We start from the raw sequence: 25,889 nt of genomic DNA, 5'->3' as shown, positions 1-25,889 counted from the left end.
TCTCTCTACTGTGCCACCTAACAGCCTTTTCACTATAATGAAATACACTGCAAGGTGTTACCTGCAAATTAATTATATGATCTGTCTGTGTCTCTCCTTACAGGAAATATTATTTTCTTATATTTGTAAAAAGCCTATATCCATTCTGACTGCCCTTAATTTAACTTCTTTATTTTATGCTATAAATATGATAGAAATTGTTTGTGCTTAGAGCCTATTTGGCTTTCAGAGCAAACTGTCAATCCAATAGCTCTCTCTGAAACTGATTATAATAAAACCATTTTCTGACAAGACTTTAAATAAAATTCAGAGTGAAGTTTATTTCTTCCATAATCCTAAAATAACAAGGAGCCACTAGAGTTTAATCTGTATGGGAGCTACACCATCAGATCTATGCTTTAGGAATATCACTTTGGCAGCCATATGGATGAGAGAAGAGAAAGATTGGAGGGAGACAGGTCAAAGCTTTTGAAATAATCTAAGTGAAAGCTGAAAAGGGTTTGATTTAGAGTGGTAACCACATGAATACAGAAAAGAAAAATTATATTAAGGGTTCATTCCTGAATTCACATTTGGAATTAGAAATAATCAGAACTTCTGAGGTCATTAGTCTAAACTAACTTAAAGCATAAATCTCCATTTCAAAATTCCCAATGAGTGGTCATTCAGTCTCTATATTAGTGCTTCTAGTTTTAGACTTTTTTAATTCTTAGGAAGTTTTCCTTCACACTGAACCAAAGTCTTTCTTCTTATAATTTCTATTTATCAGACATCCCCTTAAGAGTCATGTATAATAAATCTACTCTTCTGTTTGGTAATTCTTTAAAAATTTAAAGATGAAGATAATGTTATATTCTGAGTATTTTCTTTTGCTGGCTAAATATCTACATTTCCTTGAACTCATATGGACTTTTTTCAACTTATCAATGTAGCCCTCTGAACTAAATACAGTAATCCATATCTGGTCTAATCAGAGAAGAGTATAGTAGGACAATAAGTGGAAAATCCATTGAGATAATTAAACTAATAATGGTCACATTGCAATTTGCTAGCATTGTAAATTTTTATGAATTGCACAGTGATTTACATAGATGTAAAGGGTATTTCAATGTGTGACAGAACAAAAACTGTGAAGCATCTGAAGACCTCAATCCAAAGACATTTTTTTCAATCTAAAAGGCATGAAGTCATGTATGTGGGAATTGATGAGACACAAAGAGCCATGGACATAGGCCTCATAGGAAGGCACAAAAAACCACTCTGATATTTAGGATTTAATTAACCAGATGTGCAAGATAATACTTCCCCACACTAACAACTTTTTGTTTGTGATCAGAGCAATCACTGGCAATTAACTTCTTCTGTTCTAGGTTCCTGGTATAAATGCTGGCTTTCCATCTCTTTATCTATTTATTTGAAATGGTGCAATGTTTATCCAGTAATAATTACACAGATGGTGGCTGAGAAAATCAGCAAAATGTAACCACTAGTGTAATTCACTTGAAAAAAAATTATAGACTAAGCAGCTCAATATCTACACCAAATAATTTTGAAGACACACAGATCTCAAGAAAACCTTGCTAAGACAATCCAAATTAAATTAAAGTGTTTCAATACTTAGTGATTTCAGTGGAAAAGGAGCCACAGAAGGTAAGCTGCTAGCCAAATACAGCTCAAAGAAGACAAGGAAGCATTATGGCTACACACCATAAATACTTCCCAGAACTAAAGAGTCCTAAGTCACTGGAAATGGCAAGAAATGAATTGCAAACCTCAAAAGAAACTGACTTTATTTTAAAAGACTAGATATAGAAGTGGAAGTCCTTCATGAAAAAATTACCCCAGTATAATCGACTGTTCAATTCTTAGCACAAAGATAAACATTAACAATACATCAGAAGAAAGGAAATTAAAACAATGACATAATAGATCCTCCCCAAAGACTACTCAAAACTCTTTATGAAGTACACTATCTGCCCTCAAAAGTTAGTCTATTAACTTGTAACAGAAAGGAAAGGTGAATCTATAGAATCACAGCATTATATTATCAATGTTTTCTGTATTAGACCAAAGTGGTTTTTTTGCCTCTCCATACTGACTATATATTAGCACAGTCAATGTGCTTATTGTTACTCTATGGCTATGCTTTTTTCATTAACCTTTTTTTTATTAATTACTTCTCATATCATCTTCATTTTCAAATATTTTCCTCCTCTTTTCCCTACCCATCAAGAGAGCTCATATAATAAAAAAAAGAAAAAGAAAAAAGGAACTAGCACATGAACTGAGTCATATAATATATGCAAACATTTCACAGCCATCATCTCCCATGTTGGCAAAGAAGAAAGGGATGTGCGTTTTCTCAAGTCTTCTCTAGGAACAATCTTGAGTCTCATGATTACAGAACATTCAGTTTTGTTTTACTGCTTTTTCCATTTGTATGCTATGTCATCAATGAATATACTGATTTCTTGGTTCAGCTCATTTCATTATCCATCAGTTTACATATGTTTTCTTTGGCTTCTCTAAATTCTTGATATTTTTCATTTATTATTATGTAGAAAATCTTGTTTCATCATTCTTTAGCCAAGTAGAGACCTGGCTTCTCAAGCCTTTTCATACTACAAAAAGTACTGCTGCAAATATTTTTATATTTATAAAACTTTCTTTTTGCAGGTTCGTGACCTTCCTGAGCCAGCTGACTTCTCCCTCCCTCGTTCCCTGGGTCACCTGCCTTCCCCGCAGCCATGGTGGCGTATTGGAGACAGGCTAGACTCAGCTATATCCGATATTCCCAGATCTGTGCAAAAGCAGTAAGAGATGCCCTGAAGACTGAATTCAAAGCAAGAGCTGAAAAAGCTTCTGGCAGCAATGTAAAAATAGTGAAAGTTAAAAAGGAGTAATATAACCCCACAAATTCTACATTGTCAAGGTGAAGCTTTTCAGTTATATGGCAGATTGGAAACTGTCTCACTTCCTGTTTTGCTTTTGAGAGGAAAACACCTGTCTGTGTATATTGACATGCCAATAAACTAAAGCCTGATTCAGTGTGACTGGTCAAAAAAAAAACAAAAAACAAAAAAAAACCCACCACCTTTTTTCTTTGATTCTCTTGTGGTCAAAGGGTACAAACATTCGGATCACTTTTTAAGTATAATTCGAAACCCACTAACCACATGTTTGCATCTGGCTCTGTAATACTTAAAGCACTTTATAAAAATCTTCCCATATATCTCTGAATTCATCATATTTAACATTCAATAGGATATAAATATCCCATTGTGTTTTATATCATAATTCAATCAGTAGGCAACTACTTTGTTATCAGTTTTTGATACCACAATTAATGGGGCAACAACCTCTGTAATACCTATGGGTCTTTTCTTGGCTTTAATAATGTTCTTGGGATATATTTGTAGATAATCGGAGTGGATGGATGGGGTATGATTTGCACTATTGGAGAAAGAACCCACATTGATGAGATCTGATAATCATATTTTAGAATGAGAAGGAATCTCAGTAGCCATCTAGTACAATGTACACACACACAAAAAATAATCACTGCTAAAATACACTTGATCAAAGTTCATAGACCAAAAAAAAAAAAAAAAAAGTTCACAAATCCATCAAAATGTCAAAGTAAAATCTTTAGGTCAAAGAGTATGAACTTAGAATGTTTTCCTTCACAATCTTGATTTGTTTAACACAACAGTTAAGCCAATTTATAGGCTCATATGCTGGTGTTCCAGTGTACATCTGACAATGAATTTTACCATTTTTGTTGGCTTGATGTGACTTGATATTTCTCAGTTGTTTTCATTAGAATTTTGTCAATTTTTAGTAATTTTGAACATTCTGAGTAGTTTGTATTTTTGCTTTCTGAAACTGTTTGTATCCTGAGATCTCAATATTAAAGGCAACACCATCAATCACAAAGATAAAACAGTTTTAACAGAATGAAAATGAAAAAACTTTTGCACCAATAAAATCAATGCAACTAGAAATGCAAATTATTAAATAGCCAAATGAAGGATATTCCAAATTGCTAACAAAAGAAATGTAAATCAAATCAATCATGAGGTTTCATTTAGTATCAAGCAAGTAGGCAAAGATGGTAAAAGTTGGGAAGTTATTTTTGTATATTTATGGAAATTCAGGCAAACTAAGATATTATTGATCAAGTTTTGAACTATTCTAACCATTACAGAAAACAATTTTGAATTATGCAAAAAAGTGAATAAAATATACATATCATTTGACCCAGCTTTCCTACAGCTAAGTATATATGCTAATAAGATCAAAGATGGCGCCATGAACACCAAAGTAATCACAGTATAATTTTTTGTAGTAGCAAAGAACCGGGAAAAAAAAAAAAAAGCAAATGCGAAGTGATTGGGGAATGGCTGAAGAAACTGTGATATAAGAATCTAGTGGAATATTATTGCTCCACAGAAAAAGATGAACATGAAAAATTGAGAGACACACATGAAAACAATATGAACTGATACAGTAAAGTGAGCAGAACCAAGAAAAGAATATACAGAATCATTATAACAATGTAAACAGAAAGATCAAAAAGAAAACAAAGCAGAATACTATGTGATTATAATGACAAGAATTGTCCCAGAACAAGAGAAAAGAAAAAGAACTTCCCTCTTCTTCATATTTACTATCATATTTAATTAATGTGTTTGATAGTTTTGTTGAACGTCTTTCTTTTTCTTCTTCTTTAATTCTTTGTTACAAGGAATAGCTCACTGGATTGAGAAGGGAGAAAGACATATTTAGAAATGATGATATGAAAAGTTTCCAAATTTAAAAAATAGCTGTGCTTTGACAATCTGGCTATGAGGGAATGATTCTTTTCCTACTATACTTGTGATAGCTCTCTGTATGCTTTGGATTTTCATATTTTTATCAGAGATATTTAGAGTAAGAGGCTTTTTTTAAAATTTCTACCTTTTTTTCTGATTCCACCTACAACGATTTTATTTGTCGGAATGTTCTAATTTTGACAGTTTTCATCTTTTATGATTCCTCCTGTCAAGTGTCTAATCTGAAAATGCTAGGTTTGGACCAGATAGCCTCAATGGCCCCTTCAAACTCTAGATCTATGATGCATATCCATAATTATACAAGACAGAATACTCCATTCTTTTCTAATTGTCCCATGGTATGACTTGTGTATATCATTTTATATATCATTTATCCATTTGAAATTTATTGTGGGGATTCTAACCCCTCCATCCTCCTAGTCCTCTGGATGTAAGCATCAGCAACAGGACTTTTGCCCACATTAATAACATGATTATGCAGATGCTCTGTATCAGGCTCTCTATATAAGGCTCTGTAACAGCCTCTGCCTAAGCATAACGGTCTATATCCTGCTCTCTGTCTCTTGTGGTCTATACGGCAGCAAGTCTATGTTGCATCTCTTTTAAAGGGTATATAGAGTCTAGGAAAAGGGTCTTCTAAACTTCTGAAACCAGGATTTAACCCTTTCAGTCTCAAGGGAAGTTAAAAATGTTATGCAGAGTATATATGTTGTCAGCAATGTTTGTATTTTGTGTGATCATCTGGACATATTTCCTTTTTCCTGTGGTCTGATTAGACAAGCAAAAAAGAGTGATGAGTGAGAGTTCCAAGTTTTCATAGGACCTATCGTGTATCTCTGCATTCCTAATCCTTAAAATGCACAGGGAGAGATAGGAAGATTTTTACTATTTCTATCAGCAGAAGCTTATGGAACTGGAAACTAAAGAAAGAATAACTTAGTCAATCAGGTATGATATTTTAATTTCCAAATTAATAGATATCTCAGTGGGTGGGCGGTTGGTTGATCTGTTTGCCTGAGGGGGTAACATCTTCCAAGTATTGTTAAAAGTAGACTCTGTGAAATTTGTTTATAAATACACCTAGGTTTCTCTCACCTTATGGAGGAGAGGGATTTTTATTGTTTTAGAAGAGGGTGGTACATCTGCCTAGAACTGCTTAAAGTGGGATCTGTATATAAATATACCTAGAACTCTCTTTCTCAGCCTTCCTGGGTGAGAGATTTTTATTGCTTTACTGTGACAGAAAAGAGGGTAATTCACAATTTGAAATTTGATCTTGGTGTTTAGAATTTATTCTCACATTGAAATGTAAACACTACCCCTTCACATACCCCACCAAACCTGATAGAAGAACTTAAAGTAATAGGTGTGTGAATGAGAGCCTTATTCATTCTAACCTATGACTAGAATTTGTAAGAAAATAGCTTAAAGAGGAATTATAAAAAATAGTATGAAATCTTAATTTTTATAACACCTTTCTGCATAGGTCACATTTAAAAAATATTTTTATCAGTCTTACTGTAGCTACTTGGAAACTGAGGTTCACATTCCCTTGTTGAGCAGGTAAAAAAGAAAAAAGTTAACTTTAATTTTTATAATGTGATATTTCACTGAGGTCTTCGCAATTAATGTAGCAATCCAACTTTCTGATTGTCACTGTCTATGCACACTTCATCATAAATTCTTTTGTGAATGTACTGAAGACAATCTTCTTGCAACCTTCACTTTGTATAAACCATATAACAAAATGATTTGTTTATTCAAGAATAGGGGAAAATAATGATACATTGATTTTCAGGCTTCAAATATCTAAAATTACTCATGTCTAAAAAAAGTGTGACTCTTTAAAAACCAACAAATTTCATATGTGATATAACTGATTCACAACATTAAGTATGAAGAACTAAGTAGGTATAAATGGGAGAATCTATGTCAAGGATGGTTTTTAAAAGCTGCTGAAATTATTGATATGGTGATTTTTCTAACTACTGATTATTATAGAATCTATAGCAGTTTAACTGGATAAATTGTAAAATGATTAACATATATCACAGACCTTATGGTCTCATTTGCTAGTTAGATAATACTGGAAAACAGGGCAAAATAATGAAATAGCAGATGATCTTTGAGTATGAGTCTGTTAGCTGCTGTGAGACCTTGTTGTTATGGATGAATGATTCTATTCCTGTGCCTAAAAATTTCTTCACTGAAGACCACTAAGGAGAGACAAAAAATCTGAAGCCTTTTGAGTAAATAACCTCATCGAAAACCAGAGACAATGAGCATTGCTTCTCAATCTTGAACCCATAGACCTCAGTTTAAAAAACAATTACTCTAGGGATTGATGTTAAGCCATGCTGGCTAATCATGATGGATGCTTTTTCTGGTATTAAATGAATCCATTCACTTTCTGTGTAAAATCCCAGCTTGTGATTATTTTATTAATTAATACATAAGGATTTAGATTGTTAGGTTCTGATTATATTTTAATAATGGTATACAAATTCTCAGGACAGTTTGAGGCTTTGCCAAGTGGAACAAGTATTGCTTTAGCAGTTGGAAAAGAAACTTCCAGTAATTTGACTGCTATAACACTAAATCTGTAGAATAATTATAGTATTACTGCTTTTACTAGATTGGTATAGCCCAACCATGAACATTGAATAATATCTCTTATTTCTATCAAAATGATTACATAACTATGTTTTACATAGGTCCTCTATCTTCATAAGCTAAACCCCAGATATTTGATGAACTTTTAGGTTAAACAGAATTTATTTTCCCATTTACATGGATACCCTAAATCCATTCTCTCTCCTTTTCAATTCATTCTCCTCACAGAAGCCAAAGTGATATTATTAAAGCACAGATCTAACTATATCATTTCAGTGGTCCCCTATCACTTTTAGCATAAAACTCAAATACTGCTGCTGTAATTAAAGCCCTTCATAATCTCACTCCAATTGATTTTTCCAAACTGATTTTAACATTATTCTTTCACCTTCAATAACTCTCTGCTCCAAGCAGGTATTCTTGTTGTTCACCTCACCTGACATTTTATATCCTTTGAAGAGGCTGTTTTCACACCAAGAATATTCTCTCTCTTTACCTTTAAGACATCTTAGGATTCTCTTACTTTCTTTAAGGTTCACCTCAAGAATCGCATCTACATGAAATTTTTCTGGAGAATCCTCTCCTCCCACAGCTATTAGCGTTTTCATTCCTCTCTGGAGAACTACTATGCATCAACACTACTACCTCCATAAACCTCTTCAAGTAGTGCCTTCTTCAATAGGCTGTAATCTGGCTTCAGACTCCACTCAGTTACAACTGTGCTTACAAAAGTCATCAATTACACCAAAAACCTGATATTTCTTGACCACTCTGCTAACTCTGCCTAGATACTATCTTCTTTCTTGGCTTTGGGTACATAATGCTCCCCTAGCTCTCCTCTAATCTAATTGATCCTGTTTCCCTCTATTGTTCCTTTCTATCATATCAAACCCTTAAGCTGGTAAAGTCAAAGGTTTTGCTGTAATCACAGTTTTTACAGAAAGATTCAAAATAAACAAATACATTTATTTCAGTGCTCTCTCCTCTCTCTCTCTCTCTCTCTTTCTCTCTCTCTCTTCTCCTTTCCTCCCTCTCTCCCTCTTCCCCTCCCTCTTGCAAAAACACTGAAAACAAAGATGTCCACCAATTGGGGAGTGGCTAAGCAAACTGTGGGATCCAAATACAATTATTCTGTAAGAAACAACGAATGTGACTTATTTTATTTATTTAAGGGGAAGCCTCTTATCAACTGATAAAGAGAAGCAAGCAGTCTGAGAAAACAATATATTCAATCAGTGCAACAATATAAGTAGAAACAATCAAAATTGAACACTACAATTATAATGTATGTATAATCTTTGTCACAAAGTAGAGACATGAAAATGTATCTCTCTCTCTCTCTCTCTCTCTCTCTCTCTCTCTCTCTCTCTCTCTCTCTCTCTCTCTCCCTACTTTGCAGAGATGGAGGATTTTGGAAGTAATCCACAACACATACTGTCAGATTTTATTGATGTTTATTGATTTTAATGAACTGTTTTTTTCTTTCTTTTTTAATATTCAGGATTGGTCTTTGAGGAGGGAGGGAGGAAAGATATAATGGGAAATAAAGGTGATATAAAAAAACTCTTAAAGGTTATCATATATAGGATTTGTGAACTAATAGTCCCAATGTACTCTCTAGTGGTCAGAGAACATCTGGAGACCTGTGTTCAGGTGTTGATGCTGCACTTTGGACAGCAAAAAAAGTGTAAGTTGGAGGTATTCAGAGGAAGACAAGCTGGATGTTGAAGAACCCTGAGATCAAGTTATGTGAGGACAGGTTGAAGAAACTAGGGATACATACATACATACTCTAACTCATGAAGAGTTAAAGGAGCAATGGTGGCTTTTTTCAAGTATTTGAAGGTACATCAAGGGAAGAAGATTAGGCCTTTCTATTTTAGTCTAATACTACAAATCAAGGAGCAATTTAAAAACCCCTGAACTACAACTATCCGATACTAGAATGGATTGGTGATTGTAAGTCTTTAAGCAAAGTACTGAGCTGGACCTTCAAAACCAAGTAATATTTGGACAGAAATAGAAGAGAAAACAGGCTGTGTAAGGAGCAACATGAAAACAGCTCATTTGTGGGTAAATTACACCCATGTGAATAGGACAGAGCACCTGTGCAGGGATATATCTCACACTTTTGAAAAATTATTAGATATTATATAATGCCCAAGAAGATCAGCATTAGTTCTACAGGGATCATTGACATCATATTTGAGTAGGGAATAAAGTTCAGTAGGTAGGAAATACATGATAAAGAGTTTGGAAAACCACAGAGAGAAGCCTAAATTTGATATAGTAGAAAATAAAACCACTAAATGTTTTGGGTCAAGGGAATAACATGATGGAAGCAGTGTTTAGTTGAATGATTCTGAATTGTCATAAGAGAGATAACAGTAAAATTTCATTAGATTTTACTTGTAGTCAAATGAAAAATGTCTTGAAACAAAAATGGTTGGCAAACTTCCAAAAGTTATGATGTCTAAGAAAGTTTATACCAAAATAATCTCTGAAAGTAAAGAATAGACTAAAGGGGGGAAAAAAGTAAGGCAGTACCACATTTACTCTTTTAAAAACGATTTCCTTACTGGTATTGATCTAGATTTCTTTGAGTATTCCTTCAAACATATAAATAATGGCACTGGGTGTCAGTGTACAGAAGTGTACAACTGCAATTCCTGCTGGTGAGGGGGCTGAGGCTGTCAGATCTCTTAGTAAGTGTAGGAGTTCTGAGCTACAGTGGGCTATGCCAATTGTATACTACTGGGTATATAAGTATGGTGAACCCTCAGGAGCACCTTGGGAGAGGCAAACCAGCACAGTCTGGAAATGAAATAGGTGAAAGTTTTGAGGCTAAAGGACAGTATAAGGATCAGGCCCATGAGTAGGCATTGCACTTCCAGCCTGGGAAAGATGAAGTCATACACACGCATGTGTGTACATGTCTATGTATATATGTCTATGTATGCATACACAAACACATACAGACATATATAATGGAATAATGGATAAATCAAGAAAGCTATACTTATTGAATTCTGCACAGTTACCCAATTACCAAAAGAAATTTAAATAATTATAATATTGAGAACATTTTTAAAAATGTGTTAGCTTTCAAGGAACCAGTGTAAAGAAAGCTGTTTAAAGGCCTCCAGTTATTTATCTGTAATACAGAAATAACAAGAGGCAACAAGACAAAGAATTTAAAAAAAAAACTAATCTCTCTTAATGCTAATGCCTTCAAGCTATTGATTTCCTCCAATTTTTCCAGCATACACACACACGCATTTTGCTTGCACAGTTGTTTTCTTTTGTCTCCCCCATTAGACTTCAAGTTCCTTCAAAGCAGGGAATGTTTTTTGCCTTTCTTTGCATCCTCAGTCCTTAACACAACGCCCAGAATATAGTAAATGCTTAATAAATGCTTGTTGACTTTCTGAGTAAAGAAGACCTGAATCCAAATCTCATTTTTGACACTTACTAAATGAGTAACCTTCCTAGCTAGCTTAATGATATATGTGACCCTAGGAAAATCACTTAACCTTCATGTTCTTCCATCACTCCTCACCTCCAAGGAACTATGGAAGACTTCCTACCTAAGTTCTCAATTGATTTTGATCCGTGATAAACGAAGTTTCCATACTGAGAGTTCCATAAAGCAGCAGAAATCACAAATTCTTCACATATTCTCATATAAAATAATAGAATGATAAAGACATAAAGGACCACAGAGATCACCTAATTTAACCTCTTCATTTTACATATCAGGAAATTAAGGTTCAGCACGCAACTAATTGATAGCACAGCCAGAGCTATAAAACGAATCTATTTAGCCTGACATTCTTTGACTACATCATGTTGCCTCTTATTAAGTCCAACATCATTCATTCATAACTATCTCTCATCCATGCAATGAAAGCAAATTAAAATGGTTTGGCATCATGTGCAGAGAACCTATTGATTACTACTCTGCCCCAACTTCTATTCTAGGCATTAGATAACTAATTTAGTTTTAGTTTGGTAACAACTATGTAAACAATATCATCGCCCAGTTAAGCCAGGTACCATGTTAAATATTTATTTAGCCAGCTACTAACAGTGCTGAGCTTGTAACCAATTTTCAATAAATGCTATCTGGTGTTAACTGCACTTATCCTAAATTGTAACTTTCTTCCTTGAGCCATCTGCAAAGGAGTTATTGTAAATGCATAAGACAGATTTTAATGATAGAATTTTAGAGCTAGAAGATATTGCAGACATTATCTAGTTCAATCCCCTTTATTCAAGGGGAAAATTATGAAATAAATATACAGCTCTAAAGTATGTCCCATAGTCACAAAAATTTTAGAATCTAAAAGATTCTGTTACTGGGTCATAAAAGGGGTTTCACAGAAAACTCAAACTGGTTATTAATATTTTAAAGCAAGTGATCTTTAATTATGGGCATATTTTAACTCAAAAGAGGCTTTGGCTTATAAGACATCCAATGATATGGGGCAAGGAAGATACACAGAGTTCAGACCCTGGGTAATAGGATTTTCAAGTCACATCAAGAAAAGGAAATGGGAACCAGTGATCTAGAGAAAAGGTGTCAAACATGCCTGTTGAACCAAATAAAAATGTAATTAGGAAATATTAATAAAAGTAAAATAGAATATAATAATGTTAATGTGTTGTTTTCTAAGTCAATACACAGCCTACAAGGGTCCTGACATACTGCTTAGTGGCCCCATTTCTATTCAAACCTGACACCACCACTGATCTCTGGAGAGTCTCTTTGGATCTGTACCTGGAGTATGCAGGTTCTTATGACTGGTCCTAATTAGCTCCTCATAGAGTTACTCCCTGCCATGCGAATGATTTTATAGGGAAAGACAGGTGCGATAGCAGGAATATCTGACTGCTTTCACACCTGTTATTTTGTTTCTTCATTAAAACAAATGCAATAATACAAATTGTTACTGTATAAATTTCTACATCAGCCAGTATTTACGTAATGTCTACTATATATCACTCATTATTCTTAAGGTGCTATAATATGCAAAATAAACATGACTGCCAACCCATAAGGAGTTTATAATCTGAAAGTTTCAAGAATGAAGGTACACTTATTAGCCATTTATTTTTCATAGCTGTGCCAGAGTTTTTTTTCATGACTGCCGATTGTTGTACAAAGTCATGCAATTCTAAAGTAACTACAATTGTAAAGTGGTTTTTTTTTCCATTGTGCAAGAGGTGGGATTTTTTTAAGTAGAGAAGAATGTCAATTTTATTCTTAAAATTAAAAAATGTAAACTATTAATGATAATAAATTGAAGCACTTTATTCTAATTTTGTTAATATACACTATACAATCATAATGCTTACTGGAGCTTAGTGGAGAAAAACCCAATTACAAATATATAACTGTATGTGAACCTTTTGTGTGGCTTACATCTTTATTTTACTATTTTCCTGACTTCTGACAAGTCTCATGTTGACATGCTGAAAAGATGGGCAAGAAATTAATTTTAAGAGAAGCACCTCTGGAAAAAGAACAATTTATTTTCTATTTTTCCTGAGGAAATAAAATGACAAAAAATACACATAGTAATTTAAAATCAAACACTTCACAGTATTTGATACAGAGTTTACAACTAGCTATTATGTGGAAGTGTTAAAAACTCCAGTATAAACGGAAATGTTTTTTCACCTTAAAAAATGGTGCTCCATCATTACTAGTTCAGACAGTTCTACATACAGATAGTAAGAATGTGAAAGGGGATACTATCATATACTGTGTTTCACAGGCACTATTACTTCAGGCTTTCAAATACCCTAAAGTAAGACTACATCTTGAGCATGATTCTTTTCGTTTCCAGCTCTATGGACACCGTTTCCAAGAGAATTTAATACACGGAATAAAATAGAATTTTAGAGCTAGAAGGACTCTGACCATCCTACACTCAAGTTTTTATAGAACTGGTACTAATGACCTTTGGAGTCTGATAAAAATGCTGATATACAAATTAACTTTTTTTTAACATTAAAAAACTTTTCCTGAGATTAAAGCTCATTTAAAGTTAGGCATGCCAATGAGTGAACTTTATGCACACTGGACCTCAGTTATAACATCCTAAAGAGACCCTTAACCATCCTGTTATTTCAACTCATGTTGTTTCAATTATGAAATGCTTACCATAATTCTGTACTCATTGCAATTACTAACAAAAACAGCAACCTGAAAATAATTTTTTCCATGAAAAGATATTTAAACAGTAAAATGGAGGGAAGCTCTATTGTTTATCAGTTGTAATTAAAGAGAGAAGGCGGATGTAGGTTGAACTTTTTGGTGAATGCAGATTAAAAGAGTTTTAATACAACAAATTTCAAATCTAGTGTTGGTTATGTAGAACAGGGGTGTCAAACTTCAGTCAGAAAAATTCCTTACTGCAGTGAACCAGATTAAAATGTAATTGACTAATGTTTAACAAAATAATACAACATAATGTTAATTTGTGGATTTCTAAGTCAACATGGCCTACAGGGATCCCTTCCTATTTGAATTTGACAGCAATGATCTAGAAACCCATTTTTGAGAAGCCTCTGGAGTCTCTGACCTCCCCATGACAGTAATGCTCTTCACTCTCAATCTTTATGGATTACTTATCTATAATGCGTTCATCACGTAAAATTGTATATTATAGCCATCTGTGTGGATATTCCAGGCCCCTACTAGTCTGTAAGCTAAATAACAGGGCAAGTTAATCTAAATTTCTGATCTTCCCTCCAATGCCTGGAACAGTGCTCTGTACTTAATAATTATTTATTACTTTTGTCCAGAATAATGGTGAAACAAGTACTCAAAAAACAAGAAGCCTTTCTGAGAACCAAAGTACCAGTCTCCAAAAGAAGAGTAACAACAAAAACACCTAGAAAAAGTAAAAACTCAAAGATAATAATTGATATTCTGTGATATCTTGATCTGATTGATCAAGCATTCACTCAGGAAAAACAAAAAGAGAACGCTCCAGCTAGTTATGTCTATACAGTTAACAACAGAAAAGTTTTTGCTTTTTTTTAAAGGATTAGAGGAAGTAATAGAACAGACTAAGAAAAACACAAATATAGAGAAACACACATTGAAAATACAAATTAGAAGGAAGCAAACGTTTTGACACTTGACATTTGACACACACACACACACACACACACACACACACACACACACAAAAAAGACTCCACTGATTTAAAAAAAACAAAAGATAAGACAGCTTGGCTATTTAGGGTTGGAGAATAACCACTTCAGTAGCTGTTGAAGACACTAATGTGCAGAGTAGCAGAATAATAACCATTAGCATAGTTAGGACATCTAGGGAAATGGAAGAAAATCACCATTATATAGACCAATGAGTTGCTAAGCTATAAAAGCATATTCTATCGTGTTCTGTAACAAAGAATACATGCAAAAAGTAATACATTTCACTAAATCTTCCATTTTATGGCAGCTAAAATTTAAAGTTCTAGCACTTAATAAATTAAACACTTGATTATTTAGAAAGTGCCTTTATTCAAACCAATTTACTACCTAAAAATTTGAGATAAGATGATATTATCAATAACACTCATACATAACATATAGTATTTGTCAAAATTCCAGTGTACAATCTGACACTACACACGATTAAACCTTTTCAATGCATAGCCTTGACAAAGACTGAATTTACTTTAAAAATTTAAAGAAAAATTAATTTCAATAATCTATAAAGTAATGATTTGACATTTACTGTATATAACATTTTACAGTTACACAGAACATAGTTTAAGAGTAAGACACAAGACAAGGCAAATGTTTACTGAGTATATAAATCTAATGCCCACATACCATCAATATTTCCTTCACTAAGCAACTAATGACATACCCTTTCATCCAGTGACTCTATTCTTAGGCATATACTACAAGGAGGAGAAAGAAGAGTCTCAAATACATAGCAAATATTTAAAGCATCATTTTTTGTAATATAAAAAAAACAAAAACAAAAAACAACAACCCTAAAAATAGAAGCTTCCCATTAAGGAATGGTTAAGTACACTGTGGTATATGAATGCAATAGGCTATTATTATTTAAGAAAGGATAACTATCAAGCATTAATAGATGCAGGAGAAGATTCATATAAATCAATGCAAAATGAAGTAAACAGGAAAATAATATACACAATATCTGCAACTACACAATAACTGTATAAATGGAAAGTACAACAAAAAAAAAAGGGAAACTGAAATGTGTGATGATAATGACCAATTAGACTGGAGGCATAGATTAGAAATGCATCTCCCTCCCTTCTTTTTATTGATGGGGGATTAAGAGTCTCAAAAGATGAATTACAAACATACTATGAAACTAATTTTATGTGATGATTAGTTTTGCTGAACTAGTTTTTCTCTCTGTATCCTTTGTTATAAAGGATTATTTATTAGGGAGGGGAGGACCTGCAAGGGATATATTTAGAAATAAAGCTGTTGTAAAAACAAAAGTAAGAACTTTTCTTTTTAAAGAAAGTCAAGAGGTAGTAGACATGGTTAGCATCAGACAACAAAACAGAAAATTAAATATTATACTCTATCAGTGATAACAGTTTACTACTGTGAGAGCTATTTCTAAATTAGTTATCTATGTATAATCAGACAATGGACTTGTTAGATCAAAGATAAAAATCGATACCAAACAAGGGAGAAAATATAAAAGTGAGAAGATGAACTGAAGCAATTCCAACTGACCATTGAATTCAATGACATTTAAAATGTGGGGGAAAAGGAACAAACATCAACACAGACTATCACCATTTCTCTTCTTAAAAATTATTTGATTTGTTTCCAGTTTTCTACAATCACTTGCATATATCTTAGATTTTTCCTCTCCCTTACTCTCCCTCCCCTGTCCCTCCCCGAGAGGGCATGCAATCCTATATAGGTTCTACACATAAGATCTTCTAAATACATTTTCCCCTTAGTCATGTTGCATAGAAGAATTAAAATGAATGGGAGAAACCTCCATAAACATAAAACATAAAAAATGAACATAAACATAAAACAAAACATAACACAAGATAAAATGGTCTGCTTCATTCTGCAATCCAATTCCATAGTTCTTTCTCTTGATGTGGAAGGCATTTTGCCTCAAGAATCCATTGGGAATTTTTCAGGTCCTTGCATTGTTGTGAAGGACTAAGTCTACCAGAAAAATTCCTCACACACTATGGTTATTGCTGTGTACAAAGTTCTCCTGGTTTTGCTTCTTTCATTCAGCATCAGTTCATATAAGTCCTTCCAGGCCTCTATGAAGCCTTCCTGTTCATCATTTCTTATAGTACAATAGTATTCCATTCCATTCATACACCACAACTTGTTCAGCCATTCCCCAATTGATGGGCATCCCCTTGATTTCCAGTTCTTAGCCACCACAAAGAGAGCTGCTATAAATATTTATGTACATGTGGGACCCTTTCCTACTTTTATGATCTCTTTGGGTTACAGTCCTAGAAGTGATATTACTGAGTGAAAGGGTAGACTATCATCATTTCTTAAGGAATCTGTAATGTAAAGATCTTCCTTGTCCCTTAATGGGCTTCAGATTAGTGGAGGTTTGTTTTTGTAGGAAGACCCACACCTTTTGTTAATTGCTAATGGCCCACTGGATCACCAGGGTCATGCACTCTGTCTCAGAAAAGTGTATATATTCCTTGAGGTAAGGTTCTGCTTTGGGGGCCTACTCTTTGGAAGAAGGCTCATGTGCCAGACAAGACTGTGGGCAGCCATTAAGGAGGCCCACCCCTGCTTTGAAAACCCAGATGTTGTTGCTTCTCCCTCTGGTAACTATATATGTATGTAATGGTCAGACAGTTGGATCTGTCTGTTGATCTGTGATATATATATTGCTTATGGTCAGACAATCAGAAGCCTTGTCTGCTGGTCTTTATTTCTCTGATTATATTTTCTCTGTTGGCATATGTGATTAAAGAAGACTGTTGATCTCTCAAAAGTTGCTTTCCTTTGAGAAAAGGAACCTTTGCTAGTAGACCACCCTGGATGTACTAGGGTGCTTGCTGTTACAGAATTTTGGGCAACTGTAAATCATTCACAATGAAAAGTATAAGAGATCTTTGGATTTGCCTTATTCAGTAAACATTTGATTATTCTAAACAAGAAGAGAGATATGGTAACCAACAACAATCATAAAACTTATTTATTACATCTTATGGAGGTAGGAAATAGATGAGCAAATCACAGTATGTGAATTTAATGGAATATTATTATGCTAAAAGAAATAACTTAGGAGGAGCCAAGATGGCGGAGTAGAAAGGTACACATATGCTAGCTCCGGACCCACAGCCCGTAAAAGACCTGTAAAGAAGAACTCCCAACAAATTCTGGAGCAGCAGAAGCCACAGAGCTAGGGAGTAGAGATTTCTGTTCCAGAGAGACCTGAAAAACTGACACAAAAGGTCCATCGCGCATGGGACCCAGAGCAGAGCCCAGCCCTGCCTTGGCCGTGCAGCACCGAGAGGAGCAGATCCGAGCAGGCTTTAGGGACAGAATCTCCAGCTGGCCGCGCAGGTCCCTCCACTCACAGGCCCCAAAGGTCAGTGAGAGGGGCTTTTCAGTTCACCGAGAGGGGAGCAGGGTGTCCCCATAACCCAGGTCCGCTCGGGAGGCAGCAGCAGAGGCAGCAGCAGACAGGGGCTCCCAAAGCAGGCAGGACCCAGATCCATTGTTGAAGGTCTCTGCATAAACCCCCTGAGGGAACTGAGCCCTGACCCAAGCACCTGAACTTAATCTCACACTGAAAAGCAGCTCTACCCAAAGCCCTAAGGCTGGGAAGCAGCATTTGAATCTCAGACCCCAAGCCCTGGCTGGGCAGATCTGGAGGTGAGGTGGGGGTGGAGAGGAAACTCAGAAGTCAAGTAACCAGCTGGGAAAATGCCCAGAAAAGGGAAAAAAAAAATAAGACCACAGAAGGTTACTTTCTTGGTGAACAGATATCTCCTCCCATCCTTTCAGATGAGGAAGAACAATGCTTCCCATCAGGAAAAGACATAAATGTCAAGGCTTCTGAATCCCAAACACCCAAAATAAACATTCAATGGGCTCAGGCCATGGAAGAGCTCAAAAAGGATTTTGAAAATCAAGTTAGAGAGGTGGAGGAACAACTGGGAAGAGAAATGAGAGAGATGCAAGAAAAGCATGAAAAGCAGGTCAAGACCTTGCTAAAGGAGACCCAAAAAAAGGCTGAAGAAAATAACACCTTGAAAAACAGGCTAACTCAATTGGCAAAAGAGGTTCAAGAAGACAATGAGGAGAAGAATGCTTTAAAAAGCAGAATTAGCCAAATGGAAAAGGAGGTTCAAAAGCTCACTGAAGAAAATAGTTCTTCAAAATTAGAATGGCACAGATGGAGGCTAATGACTTTATAAGAAACCAAGAAATCACAAAACAAAACCAAAAGAATGAAAAAATGGAAGATAATGTGAAATATCTCATTGGAAAAACAACTGACCTGGAAAATAGATCCAGGAGAGACAATTTAAAAATTATGGGACTACCTGAAAGCCATGATCAAAAAAAGAGCCTAGACATCATCTTTCATGAAATTATCAAGGAAAACTGCCCTGACATTCTAGAACCAGAGGGCAAAATAAGTATTCAAGGAATCCACTGAGCACCACCTGAAAGAGATCCAAAAAAAGAAACTCCTAGGAACATTGTGGCCAAATTCCAGAGTTCCCTGGTCAAGGAGAAAATATTGCAAGCAGCTAGAAAGAAACAATTCAAGTATTGTGGAAATACAATCAGGATAACACAAGATCTAGCACCCTCTACATTAAGGGATCAAAGGGCATGGAATAGGATATATTCCAGAAGTCAAAGGAACTAGGACTAAAACCAAGAATCACCTACCCAGCAAAACTGAGTATAATACTTCAGGGGAAAAATGGTCTTTCAATGAAACAGAGGACTTTCAAGCATTCTTGATGAAAAGACCAGAGCTGAAAAGAAAATTTGACTTTCAAACAAAATGAAGAGAACCAGGAAAATGTGAACAGCAAAGAGAAATCCTAAGAACTGTTTACATTCCTACATGGAAAGACAATATTTGTAACTCTTGAAACTTTTCAGTATCTGGGTACTGGGTGGGATTACACACACACACATGCACACACACACACACACACATAGAGACAGAGTGCACAGAGTGAACTGAAGAGGATGGGATCATATCTTAAAAACAATGAAATCAAGCAGTGAGAGAGAAATATATTGGGAGGAGAAAGGGAGAAATTGAATGGGGCAAATTATCTCTCATAAAAGAGGCAAGCAAAAGACTCATTAGTGGAGGGATAAAGAGGGGAGATGAGAGAAAAACATGAAGTCTATTCTCATCACATTCCACTAAAGGAAAGAATAAAATGCACACTCATTTTGATAGGAAAACCTATCTCACAATACAGGAAAGTGGGGGATAAGCAGGGTGGGGGGGATGATAGAAGGGAGGGCATGGGGAGGAGGGTGCAATTTGAGGTCGACACTCTTGGGGAGGGGCAGGATCCAAAGAGAGAACAGAAGCAATGGGGGGCAGGATAGGATGGAGGGCAATATAGTTAGTCTTACACAACACAACTATTATGGAAGTCATTTGCAAAAATACACAGGTTTGGCCTATATTGAATTGCTTGCCTTCCAAAGGGAAGGGGTGCAGAGGGAGGGAGGTAAAGTAGTTGGAACTCAAGTGTTAGGATCAACTGTCGAGTAATGTTCTTGCCACTAGGAAATAAGAAAAAGGTAAAGGGGTATAGAAAGCTATCTGGCTCTACAGGACAAAAGAGAAGACGGAGACAAGGGCAGAGAGGGATGATAGAAGAGAGAGCAGATTGGTCATAGGGGCAATTAGAATGCTTGGTGTTTGGGGGGGGAGGGGATAAAAGGGGAGAAAATTTGTAACGAAAAATTTTGTGAAAAGTTAAATAAATAAATTTAATAAAATAAAAAAAATGAAATTAAGTGGTGAGAGAGAAATACGTTGGGAGGAGAAAGGAAGAAATGGAATGGGGCAAATTATCTCTCATAAAAGAGGCAAGCAAAAGACTTTTTAGTGGAAGGAAAAAGAGGGGAGGTGAGAGAAAAACATGAAGTTTCCTCTCATCACATTCCACTAAAGGAAGGAATAAAATGCACACTCATTTTGGTATGGTACAATACAGGAAAGTGGGGGAGAAGGGGATAAGCGGGGGGGGGGGGGGGGGGGAGGGTGAGGAGATGGCAGGGAGGGCAATGGGAGGAGGGAGTAATTTGAAGTCAACACTCTTGGGGAGGGACAGGATCAAAAGAGAGAATAGAAGCAATGGGGGGCAGGATAGGATAGAGGGCAATATAGTTAGTCTTACACAACATGACTATTATGGAAGTCATTTGCAAAACCACACAGATATGGCCTATATTAAATTACTTGCCTTCCCAAAGGGAATGGGTGGGGAGGGAGGGATGAAGAGAAGTTGGAACTCAAAGTTTTAGGAACAGCTGTTGAGTACTGTTCTTGCCACTAGGAAATAAGAAATACAGGTAATGGGGTATAGAAAGTTATCTGGTCCTACAGGACAAAAGAAAAGATGGGGACAAGGGAAGGGAGGGATGATAGAAGAGAGGGCAGATTGGTGATAGGGGCAATCGGAATGCTTGGTGTTTTGGGGTGGAGGGAGGGGACAAATGGGGAAAAAATTTGGAACCCAAAATTTTGTGAAAATGAATGTTATAAGTTAAATAAATAAATTAAAAGAAAAAAAGAAATAACTTAGGAAGATTTGTCAACTGAATAAATGGAAGAATAAAATAAACCAAACTAATAGAACAATGTATACAATGACCGTGATAATGAAAAACAACAAAAAACAACACTAAATGGTCATATGGCCAGTCTTGACTACAGCAAGCCCTAGAAAACTGGAGAGCAACTAAATTAGATTTATAATCACGAAAAGGAGAACAACCTAACCACCCACACCATAAAAGCCAAGTAGATGAAAAATGTCTACTGTCCAGAATATTATATGTAGTTGAGTGGATGACCTATAGAACTAGCTGTACCGTAAAAATTTTGTGGGCAATAAGAAAGACAAGAGAATTTAACAATAAAAAGAAAAGAGTCCAGATTACTTTTAAGAAACCACAAAGTTATTTAATGGTTCCAAGTTTCTCCCTCAAATAGTGTCTCCTTGGCAATAATGACTACTTTTTGCCTTTCTTTGGCTCCTCAGCACTTAGCACAGTGCCTGGCACACAATAAATATTTTAAATAAATGCTTTTTGAGGAACCAAAGATTCATCTTTTCTAACGATACCTTTTAAGGTGATATTGTATGGATGAGTGTCATAGAATACCTATCCTAGGAAATCAAATTGGAGTTCACCCAAAGGTCTAGTATCAAATACAATCTCTGACACTTGCTCCCTACATGACCTTAAGCAAATTGCTTAATGGCCCTGGGCTTCAGTGCCTTCATTTTTGAAATGAGGGAATTAATCTAGATGGTCTCTATGACAGGATCAATATCTACTAAGGATGTCTCTTCCCCTACTACTGTGATTAGTTTTCCCTAAAAAATGACAAAGCTATCTCAGGAGTCTAAGAGGCCTCTGCCTCCCCTGCCTCAGCTTCCTGGTCACCTAAGGACATAAAAGATCCCACCCCCTTACAGTCAAGATTCCTATGATTTGGTGGATATTAGAAGACCATGTGAAACTGCATACTCTGCTCTCCTGAAAAGACACATGGAGATGATGTTGTTCAGTCGTTTCAGTTGTGTCTGACTCTAAATGACCTCATTTGGGGTTTTCTTCGCAAAGATACTTGAATGGTTTGCCATTTCCTTTTTTCAGATGAGGAAACTGAAGCAAACCAGATTAAATGACTTGTCCAGGGTCACACAGCTAGGAAGTATCTGAGGCCAGACTTGAATTCAGGTCTTTTGGACCCCAAGCCCAGCACTCTATTCACTGTGTTAGCTAGCTGCTTTATATGAAGATGAGGAACACCATATATATAGATATTATGTGTTACTTTATTCTTGTTGCATATTTTGTCATATTCACCAAACAAATCTCCACTTATTAATTGCGCAATGACATATGAATGCTTCATTTCTTCCTTGAATCAAACCTGAAATAATAGGGTGCTAGCATTAGAAATACTGATAATAACTTCAGGCTCTACATCTATGATTCCATCACTTACAGTTGAAAGAGATTTTAAACAAGACACAGTAGTCAATGACTATTGTATTCTACTGTTTGATAAACCCAAAGACTCTAGCTTCTGGGATAAGAACTCACTCTTTCACAAAAACTACTGAGAAAAATGGAAAATAGCATGGTAGAAACTAGGCATAGACCAACATCTTGCATACCAAGATAAGGTCAAAATCAGTACATGACTTAGACATATTAGCAAATTGGGGGAGCAAGGAATAGTTTACCTGCAAGATATATGAAAAATACAAGAATTTATGACCAAATAAGAGACAGAGAATATTATGAAATACAGAATGGTTAATTTTGATTACATTAAATTAAAAAATTTTTTCACAAATAAACCCAATGCAACCAAGATAGAAGGGAAGCAGAAAACTGGGAAAGAATTTTTATAACCAATGTCTCCGATAAAGGTCTCATTCCTAAATATATAGAGAACTGAGTCAAATTTATAATAAGATAAGTCACTGCCCAATTGATAAATGGCCAAAGGATATGAGCAGGAAGATTTCAGATGAAGAAATTAAAGCTATCTAAAGGCATATGTAAAAATCCTCTAAATCACTCTGGATTAAAGAAATGAAAATTAAAACAACTATGAGGTGTATCATATCACACCTCTATCAGACTGGCTAACATGACAAAACAAGAAAATGACAAATGTTGGAGAAGATGTGAAAAAATTGGAACATTAATACCTTGTTGGTGGAGTTGTGAACTGATCCAATCATTCTGGAAAACAACTTGGAACTGTGCCCAAAGGAGTATAAAACTGCATACCCTTTGTTTGAGCAATACTACTTGTAGGGCTATATTCCAAAGAGATTGTAAAAAATGGAAAAGGACCCACATGTGCAAAAATATTTATAGCAGATCTTTTTGTGGTGGCAAAGAATTGGAAAGTGAGGGGATACTCATTAATTGGGGAATGGCTGAACAAGCTGTGGTATATAAATGTAATGGAATACTATTGTTCCATAAGAAATGATGAGCAGGCAGACTTCAGAAAAGCCTGGAAAGCTCTGTATGAAATGATGCTTGAGTGAAGTAAGCAGAACCAGGAGAACACTGTACACAGTAACAGCAACGCTGTGTGATGACCGACTTTGTTAGACTTTGCTCTTTTTGAGCAATGCAATGGATCTAAGACAATTCCAAAAGACTCATGATGGAAAATGCTATCCACATCCAGGGAAAGAACTATGGAGTCTGAATGCAGGTTGAAGCATAATATTTTCTCTTTTTCTTCTCATGATTTTTCCTTTTTGTTCTGATTCTTCTTTCACAACATGACTATGGAGGATATATATTTAACATGATTGTACATGTATGGTCTATATCAGACTACATGCCGTGGGAGGAAGGAGCAGAGACAGGAGGAAATTTAGAAATCAAAGTCTTATAAAAGTGAATGCTGAAAACAAAAAATATTTATTTTTTAAAAAAGAAAGATTTTAGAGATGTCATTTTACAAATCAAGAAACTGAGGTTCCAAGAGATTAAATAATTTACCTACCATAACACAGGTACAGAGTCAAGGTTTGAACCTCTGATCTACCCTTAGGAGTCTCTAGTAAGTAGCAGATAAGAAAGTCAAACTGAGATATTCTAACTCCAAATCTAGGCTTCCTTACATTAGATCACATGCTTCTTTTCAAAACATACTTCTTCCATAATACTGTATGTACTCAATTTATCTAAGTGTTTTAACAAACTTAAAACAATTCAAGCCAATCTTTAAGAATTACTGCAAATAAAACAACCTGCCTCTGAAATTAAATTATATAATGTTCATTTAGAAATATATAACAGGGTAGAGCCAAGATGACAGAATAGTAAGAAGTACAGTGATGTCCCCCCAATAAACTCAAAACAGATTTAGAAAATGCACCAGATTGAATCTTGATAGGAAATACAAGACAGAATCACACTGAATGTTGATCTTAAAAGAAGAATGGAATGGGAAGAGAAGAGAAATTTTACACTAAGTGAGGAAAGACAGAGTAAGGGTAAGATAGGAAAAAATATCTCACATGCATGTAGTTCACAAATAGAATTCTATACAAACTAGGAGGAAGTGATAGAGAAAGCAGTTGCTATTTGAATTTCACTCTCATTTGAACTCGTCAAAGGAGGAAAGAATGCACACATGGATAAACATGGGTGCAGAAATGCATTTCACTCAACAGGAATATAGGAAAAAGGGAGAAGGGGGAGAGGAGAAAAGAGGCAATTAGAGGGAGGAGAGATTAAAGAAAGAATAAGTCCTAAAGGGGAGAAGGAGGGGATTCTAAATAAAAACATTCATAGCTGTCTTTGAGATGACAAACAATTAGACACTGAGTGGATACTCATCAATTGGAGAAAAGTTGAACAAGTTACAGTATATAAATGTGATAAAATACTATCGTGCTTTTAGAAATTATGAAAGCAATAATTTAACAGAAATCCAGGAAGACTTATGTGAACTGATGCGAAGTGAAGAGAAACAAGAGAATAATTTCTACAATTACAACAATACCTACAGACAAACAACTTTGAAAGACTTAGAAATTCTGATCAGGACCGTGATCAACCAGAATTCCAGAGGACTAATGATGAAACATGCTACATAACTCCTTAGAGAGATGTAGAAAGAAAAAAAAGAAACCTCAAGAATGTAGAATAAGACTCTTTTGTGGACATGGCTAATATGGAAATTTGGTTTTTTTAACTATACTTATTTCTAACAGTGGTTTTCTTTTTCTTTCAATTGGGAAAGGAAAAAGAGGGAGCAGAGAAAGCACATTTTTTGCTAACTAAAAAAATTTTAACTAAAAAAAGAAACGTTATCTTTTAGATGCTATCTTCTTACTCTTTTTTTCTCTAGAAAAATTAGCATATACATTACTCTTTAAAGCAAATTATTTTCTCTATTACCAAACCTAGGCAGCAAATCCAGTAACATTTCATCATTAGAGTTTCATCTTTTTCTGCTGTTAATATAATTAAGCGCTAATATAGTTCTTCTAAACCTGCCCCAGTTTGATCAGAAACAGTCACTGGCTAACAAACAGAAGTCATCTACTCTAATAATGTACTGATCGGTCTAATACAGTCTGAAACATCTAATAAAACTGTAAATTCTTCAAACTAAGTAAGATTAATTTTCCTTAAATTTATCAATTCTG

At 35.2% G+C, this 25,889-nt stretch overlaps 1 protein-coding gene and 1 pseudogene across 4 annotated transcripts in view; one reads left to right on the top strand and one right to left on the bottom strand.

Moving 5' to 3' along the window:
* COG5 (component of oligomeric golgi complex 5) overlaps nucleotides 1–25,889 on the bottom strand; it is a 385,795-nt gene that overhangs the window by 178,490 nt on the left and 181,416 nt on the right. The window lies entirely within an intron of this gene.
* LOC140533395 (ATP synthase subunit epsilon, mitochondrial pseudogene) lies at nucleotides 2,707–3,047 on the top strand (annotated as a pseudogene).

Source organism: Notamacropus eugenii, chromosome 3 (assembly GCF_028372415.1).
Source record: "Notamacropus eugenii isolate mMacEug1 chromosome 3, mMacEug1.pri_v2, whole genome shotgun sequence".
Lineage (NCBI taxonomy): Eukaryota > Metazoa > Chordata > Mammalia > Diprotodontia > Macropodidae > Notamacropus > Notamacropus eugenii.
The sequence above is the reverse complement of the archived record's forward strand: the minus strand, read 5'-3'. Positions and strand labels throughout refer to the sequence as shown.